Here is an 8,812-nt window from a genome sequence, read left to right as displayed (position 1 = left end):
CCCATCAAATAAATAACTTTATCAATCAGTTAGGTGATAATTTAAATGAGATAATGGATGATTACTTCAGCAACTTTCAAGAAAAGATGCATAATAGGTACAAAATCCCACCTGAGTTAGTGGAAAAATATAAGGATGATATATGTTTTGAAGTGGACACCGACTACTGTTATGTCAATGTAGTAGATCCGAGAACTCAATCTCTACCATCCATGGGTTATGAGATGGATCTTGATATTTCTCAACAATAGATAGATGCCTTTCTGTCACTTCCAAGGCATGGTACCGAGATCAGGTATGGTACCTATGAAGAGGTAAAAGAGAAGGTAAAAATGAGCATAGTTGTACTGAAGGCTACAAGAAAAGCCACAAAAATGATCAAAGTGCTAACTAAGAAATTTGGAGAAGGTTCTACCTCCACTCCTATAAAGAGTGATCAACTTACAATTGAGGAAGAATCTAAGGCTCAAGAATCAGCAATCACTCTGAGCACTGAGTTGCCAAAGGGCAAAATATTGAAAAGGAAGAAACAGGATACACCTAAGGTATCACCGACTCCACCAGTGAAGCGCCCTAACGCTAGATCATCTATAGGGTCACCCGATAAGAGGCAGAAAAAGGTTGAAGTGCCTAAAGTTACAAAGACATATAGAAAGTCGACTAGGAGACTCATTTTGAATAAGGAGTCAAGTGACATAGAATCTGAAGACAAAAATAAATTTCAGATTGTTAAAAGAACAAAGGAAGATGTACATAGTGTTGACAACTTTTGTGCCAAATTGAAACAATATGGAGGATTTGGGTCATTCAGGTATGTAAAATATGACTCCCAGATAGAAGAAGAAAAGAGACAAATAGAAGAGTCAGTTGTACGTACACTTCTTAAATTTTGAGTAGTTCCATTGGAAGTAAGTAATTTTCTTCGAAATGCATTATATTCTCACATTGACAACAGATGGAAATATGCTATGGACTCGGAGAAGCAAATAAGAGAAAGAGTTTTAGTACATCTCTTTCCAAACATGTTGGTAGATGATATTAGAAATCATTTGAAAAACTACCAGACAAACTTTCAAGTCAAGCATAGAGCCTTGAAAATGATGAATGGACTTTATCTTGAAGTCGAAAAGGAAACAAAAGAAAAATGACAAGAAATCTTCAGAATTCAGACTAAAGAAACTCAAGGTGAAGTTGAAATAGTTGACATTACCGAGCAAGATCTTGCTTCAACTATTCAACAAGATGAGGATGTCATGGACACTGAGGCACCGAAAGAAGAGATGATAGAAGGAAATGCCTATGCCAAATTGGTATCTAGTGAATCAGTTTTGGAACAAGTCAAGTCCTATCCTCCGGTAACTCAACAAGTTTCAACTGAGAAACCTCAGGACATTGATCAAGGCAAAGAGGGTCAACAGTCTACAAAAGGAGAATCTACTTCTCAGGCCACCAGGGAACAGACTTCTCAAGCACCTGCATGCACTGAAACTATTGCCACTAAGACCCCAAGCAAAGAATCACCGAAGGACACATCAGAGGCTAAGGAAACCGAAAAAAGTGTTGCCTCTACCGAGCAACCTACTGAGGGTGAACAAGCCTCCAAAGCCATTGTACTTATTCAACCAGTGAAAGCCTCATCATCCAAAGAAAAGAAAGTGAAGAAGCATAGTTTCAAGGTAGATCTGTCAAAGCCTATTGTGTTGCCAAATGTTGACATTTCAAAACTGAAAGGGTAAGCACTTATTGAATTTGGAGAACTATGTAAAGCCAAAGCAGAACAAGAAAGACAAATGGCTATTCAGAAGAAGAACTGAGTACTTTAGAAGGTTAAAGCATTATTGACAGACATGCTACCTGAAGCTACCATGAGTAAAGATGTTGCCATCCATATGCAACTAGATGAACTACTCACTAAATTAGAAGCATCAGGAGTAGATGCATCAAAATACCTTAGCAAGTTGAAGGACAAAGAGCTAACTACCAAAATGATTGAAGAAGTGCAAAAAGCAATTGCCATAGGTAAAGTCAAGCTTGTAAGACTCATTGCTGAGTTGTCCCCTCAACTCAAACATATTGTTTATTTATTTTAGAAGCTCTGTACATTTTCATTATTTATTAAGGATATCAAGCATAAGACCGAAGTTATTGAATAGGAGATTACCAATCTCTCCAATAAATTGACCACCGAGCCAAATTTTGTTCAGAATTCCTATACCAAGCTGCAAACTCTTATGGCTCAATAGTTAGAACTTCAGAATAAAGATCACAAAATAAGGATGGATATCATGACTCTTCAGACCTTATTTATTGCCCACTTATCATCAGTCCAAGAGCAGATCAACTGAGCTACCCACTTATCCACTCAACAAGAGGGAAGCACTTTAGATGGTTTGATTTCACTGTTAGTTGATATTACAGCTCATAATTCCCTAATGGACAGTGTTAAGGATACACTCTCCACTGCTCTCACTGACACTAGTACAAAGTATAAATCTATTTTTGACCAGTTGCCTCCACCTAATGGTAACTAGTTTTGATGTTTGTCAAAAAGGGGGAGTATATCGAGTATAAGAGTGTACAGTGTACCGAGCGGAACAGAGTATCCGGATGTATAGTTGAATTTGATAGGGGTAGCATAGAACACAGAGCAGTGAACATCGAGCATTGATCATAGGAGCATACAAATTAAGTTATGTACAATATATTGATAAGGGGAGTATATATTTGAGTATGTTACTATTCATTGACAATTTTATATACTGTCATTTTAGTCAAATTTTGTAAGTATATAGATTTTGAGTTTTGTCAAACATACCAAACTAATGTCAAAAGGGGAGATTGTTATTATTTACTAAGTTGTCATTAGTTTTATGTCCAAAGTCATCCTATATACTCTAGTTGGTTAATACTATTGAAATATTCAGTCGGTAAGCACTAAAGCAGTCAGTTATAGAAGAAAGGAGTCACAGAGTTAAGTATACATCGAGCTGTCTACTGAGTAACGTTCTATGTCTATCGAGCAGTAAAGAAGGTATACCGATTAATCTAAACTGAGTAGAAACGTGTTACCAGATTCAATAAACCTGGACACATATGTGGAAACATGTTACAAGAATTGAGTAACAAGGAACCCTTATCACATAGGAAATTGCACTTCAAGATTTTGTATGATTTTGAGGAAGTTTATCCAATGAATAATTTCTATGTTTATTCATTCAATGAAACTTGTTTGTAAGATCGAAGCATGAACAAGGTCACTGTCCCAGAGATCTATTGATACAAAGTGATTTGAGAATCAAATAGAGAGAGACATGTGTGATAGAAGAAGTTAAAAGGAAAATCATAAGAGGACACATTGAGTTGTGACTATTATGACTGACAAAGACATTTAGAGGTCACTGAGAAAGTCTTCAGAGAACAGTTTAAGGGACAGAGTAAATAGAAGGGTTTGCTGAGTTGATTTATCAATTACTGAGGTATGCTATGAGCAAGGTAATTTCATATTGAGCACATAGAATCTGCTATAATATTTTAGATGTAAAGTTGCAGATATTTGTAAAGATTTTATTGAATCAATTGAGTTGTAATAGAAACCTTTAACAGGGTAAAAGACTCTAACAAAGTCTATAAATTGTAAAGCCTTTAACCAGGTGCAACATTTTGTATAAGTGTTGTAAAATCCTTTAGCAAGGTAGATCTAAAGATCTTGATACTCCTAATAGGGTAAGCTATCAGAAATAGCTAAACATGTAGCTCTAACCGAGGAACCTTTATTATTGCAGTAGTGAAGTTGTGGGTGCCATCCCCACCGCAGTTTTTCTCTCTAACAAAGAGTTTTTGCGTAACCAAAATATTTGTGTTATGGAGTGAAATGTGTATGAATGTTATTTCTATAATTATGTGTTATCTTTATATTATGAGATGAGAAGTTTACAATTTATGCATATCAGTAAGATTGTTTTTGGAGAAAAGTTTTGATGTATTGATTCACCCCTCCCCTCTCAGTACATTAGCTTTCCTAGTTGGACCTAACAGTCATATGTGGTCCTAAGGGGTCACACATGTGTGACCCCTTAGAACCGCATATGACCCCTTATAAAATCCTAGTATGAACGACATACCCCTTAGTCCATCACATAGTGTCCTAAGGGGTCATATGTGGTGTTAAGGGGTCACAAATGCGTTAACACATGCATGACCCGTTAGGACTACATATGACCCCTGATAACATCCTAGTGTACATATGGAATTCCTCTTAAGGGGTCATATGTGGTCCTAAGGGGTCATGCATGTGTTGTAACACATGCATGACCCCTTAGGACTGCATATGATCCCTCAGTCTATCACATAGTGTCCTAAGGGGTCATATGTGGTCCTACGGGGTCACATGCATGCGTTAACACACATGTGTGTGACCCTTTTTGACCACATATGACCCCTTATAACATCCTAGTGTACATATGACATTCCCCTTAGGATCATATAGTGTCCTAAGGGGTAACACTTGCGTGACCCCTTAGGACCACATATGACAGGCCTTAGTCCATCACATAGTGTCCTAAGGGGTCATATGTTTTCCTAAGGGGTCACATATGCATTAACACATGCGTGACCCCTTTGGACCACATATGACCCCTTATAACATCCTAGTGTACATATGAAATTCCCCTTAGGATCACATATTATAGATTTAATAGTTTTATAATCATGTGCCCATTACAATAATACAATGACCTCTATTTTTTTGAGATATGGAGTTCAATAACAAACAATGTCAAAAAATTTAGAGAAGTTGCATTCCATTTTGTACATCAATGCCCATATTTTAGTTTCAAACAAAAAAAATAATTTTGATATACACACAAATATTTATACATTACAATAAAATATAGAACTATTTTTTTTTGTTATTGATCTGTAAAAATTATATATATCATGTTCTTGAATTTTATATGTATTCAAGATCTTTAAATATATTTATGTCTCTATCTCTCTAAAATATATGTTATCTCTCTCTCTCTTTGAAATATTTGAATTTTTGATGTAAAGTCAAAGATTTAATTTTTTTATTATATATATATATCTGAAATATATCTTATCTCTCTCTCTCTCTCTCTACAATTATTTATACGTTACAATAAAATATAAGTCTAATTGTTTTTGTTATTGGTCCTTATAATTTTTTTTATATATATCATGTTCTTGAATTTTTTATGTATTCAAGATTTAAATATATGTTATCTCTTTATCTCTCTAAAATATATGTTATCTCTCTCTCTCTCTCTGAAATATTTGAATTTTGGATGTATTCAAACATATAAATTTTTGATTATATATATATATCTCTGAAATATATGTTATATCTCTCTCTCTCTCTCATGAAAATGATATCTCTCTCTCTACAATTTAACTAATTTTAACTTTTAATGTTTTAAATTGAATGCACTTCATGTGTGTGTGTGCTTACATATTTATTTTAACTTTATGACATACCTAGATAGATGGCGTCCCCGGATACACCTTCACAGGCTCTTGATCAAGATCCACCTACACAGGCTCCTGATCAAGAGCCACACATTTATGATATAGATCCTCCACACCAGGATCCCCCATTGCCCGACATTGCTACCATTTTCTAGTACAGTGATCATGAGCTGCATAGGTTGAGGGTCATATTAGATGACACCCATACTGATGGCGTGTACAAGAGTACATGCAAATCCATTTTTGATAGTTTGTAGACATTCAGGGACCACTTAGTTTCTCACACCTCATTCAAACCTAAGGTTATAGAGGATATTTATAGGCAGTTGAGGAATGAGGTGAGGGGTCCTGATTCTTTTGCTGATGTGGTGAGGGTGGTCTCGAAGGAGATCATCAAGGAGAGATGCTTTCCACAGTATCAGGAGAAGAGTAAGGTGAGAGGATATCAGGTCACGAGATGTATCGACCCACAGGTTGCATCCTTGATTTACCCATGCTTCTTAGCTACCCATGGTCATTATCCTAATAACGACCAGATACCATTATACTTTGTACAACAGGTATTTGTTGAGGTTCATTGTCAAATGAAACCAAACTACCTTGATATTCCAACATATTATGGACAGGGGAGGGGTAGGATTGCTGATAGAGATACATATCGTAGGCATGATAGAGCTCCACCTAGACATAGGGACCTTGTTGGCTAGAGATTTCCTGCAATAGTCACAACCTTGGCCCCCATAGCGGATCATGTTGTGATTGCTTCTCAGAGAGAAGCAATTGATAGGATTGGACAGATTACATCAACAACAACCACCATATCATCTGACAGGCTAGGTAGATATATGATGAGCCGACCATGTTCGAGATCATCCATAGATCATGCATCTTCTAGTCATGGGGTGGCTTCAATTTCAGATGATCAGTATATTACTGTTGGCATCCCTCCCCAGATGAGGTAGCAACTATAGTCGGAGGTAGTAGACATGTACAGATGTTGCAGTATTTAGCCGATTACCTACTACATTCTTACCGTTTTATTTCATCTCAACTTGGGATACCATTGGATGATGTTAGAGAGGAGATTCTCAGAGACGGGAAGGCTACCGCTGCATCGATGGATACCTCGAGGCAGTAACAACATTCTCACACTCTACGCATGCTCCGGGCACTGACCCACTATCATAACCCTCCCTTATCACTTTTAATTTGATGCAATTTCTATTATAACTTCTTTAGGAATCTTCATTCTTTAATTCTCTTGCATGTAACTCCCCCACTAGGATATTAATCAATTTTGCATGGATCCAATATTGGAAAAAGAATCTTATTTTCAATTAATTCCTCTAGATAGTGGAGTTAAGGGGTTTTTCCTATATATTGTATGCAATTTTCAAAAGAAGGGGGTTGATTTTTTTTTGAAGAAAAGTTTTCTCAAGTAGTTTTTATTTTTATTTATTTTTTATTTTTTTATTTTTTATTTTTATTTTTAATTTTTATTTATTTGGTAGTCATATTTTTCATTTGTAGAATTGTTAAGTTTGTTTTGAATAAATTTCACCAAGCTTGCAAGGAAGGATCAAGAAAGGCTAGCTTGAAGATTTGGAGAGGATTCAACATCAAAAGACTTCTCCAGGTTCCCCCTTTTCCATTTGCTAGTTGCTTATGTAAATTTTATATTTTCAAAAGGAAATATCTCCTCTTAGATTCTTTTATTTGAATATAATTTTCTAAAGGAAATTATTACTTAATTGTTAGATAGAGTTATTAGAAAGGAAAATCTATTTTTCATTAAAGAAATGCATTGATAAAAGTACTTTTCAAACATGCAAATGCAGTTTTCTTTTTATTTGTTAATCTGTTTAGAGAAAAGAAAGAAATCAAACTTCTACTTTTTCTACTTTTTGAAATCTAGAGAAAATCTTGAATCTGGAAAAATCGTGCTTTTCAACATCTCTACTTTTTTTGAAAACTCAAATTCTTTTATCTCTGTAAATAATTTATTTTATGCATATAATCATTTTTATTGAGAAATATCTCTATGTGAAATAGTATTTCAAATATGAATTTTTCTCAATATTGTTGTATAAACTCCCTATGAAAAATATTATCTTGTTACTTATTTCTTTTCAAAAATCTCTCTCCCTCTGTGAATGTTAATTTCCTTACGAACTCATCATAAAAATTTATGTTTATCTCAACGTAAGGCAAATTTGTTGAATATGATCAGTGTGAAATCGAAATTTATACATCTATCTATCTCTGAGGTAATTTAGTTCTATGTTGTATTGCTGCCTCAAATTCAAGCATAGTGTATCTTTTTTTGGGCTCCTCTGAAATCATCTAAAATAATTTTCTCTATTATCTTTCATGCCTATGAGTAGATTCTTATTTTTATTTTTATAATAACATTTTTATATGTATCCCTCTTAAATTGTTAATAGAACTAGAATAAAATAAAGTAAAGTAGTTTTCAAAAAATATTTTCACATTAAATAAACTAAATTGTCAAAATAGGGGGGAAGCAGAGTTAATATAGCCGTCGGGGAGTGGTACTCTCCACTACCCCTGCGGTCACTATTACGACAGTGGCTGCAGAGGGAGTGGAGGGGCCCACGACTGTTCCCTCATCTCTGTGGGCCTGCACCTGTAGGTCCGCAGTGGTGATGGGACCCGTGGCCCCCACTCCCCACTTGACAATTAAAAGATTATTTTCATATTCCTTTTTTATTTAGATTTTTTTTTCATATTAATTTGCAAATTGGAATTTGCTAATATTTTCTTAATTTAAATTTTAGTTAGTAAAATTAAAATTACAAAAATTTATAAATAATTTGGATCATTGTTTAGTAAATTTATAATTGTAAATTAAGTATATCTAATTTTATAATTGGAATCTCTCAATTTATTTGAGATTTATTGGGTTACTTAGTTGGTATTTTAGATTCATTAAAAAATAATTAATTTATATTATTATGATTTGATCCAAAATTTGTCTAATGTCTAAACTAATTGCTTACTTTGAACTAGTGACTCTATAATTAATTATTCTCATGATAGAAATAAACATTGCTTAATCTTGCATGTAAATGATACTATTCCTGCATCATGTGAATTAATTATACATTATTTGCATTTATTGATGAGAAAGTTACATTTTCATCATCTTCATGCAAGTTACACATTTAATTATCAATATGCGAGTTTCATAATTGCCATTATTGTGCAAGTTATATTTCAAGTTTTGATTATTAAATAATATAGTTTTCAAGTGGTTCATGAATCCCATAGAAGTAGTTATTTCAATTATTTAAACTTTGCAATGTCT

Source organism: Cryptomeria japonica, chromosome 11 (genome assembly GCF_030272615.1).
Source record: "Cryptomeria japonica chromosome 11, Sugi_1.0, whole genome shotgun sequence".
Lineage (NCBI taxonomy): Eukaryota > Viridiplantae > Streptophyta > Pinopsida > Cupressales > Cupressaceae > Cryptomeria > Cryptomeria japonica.
The sequence above is the reverse complement of the archived record's forward strand: the minus strand, read 5'-3'. Positions refer to the sequence as shown.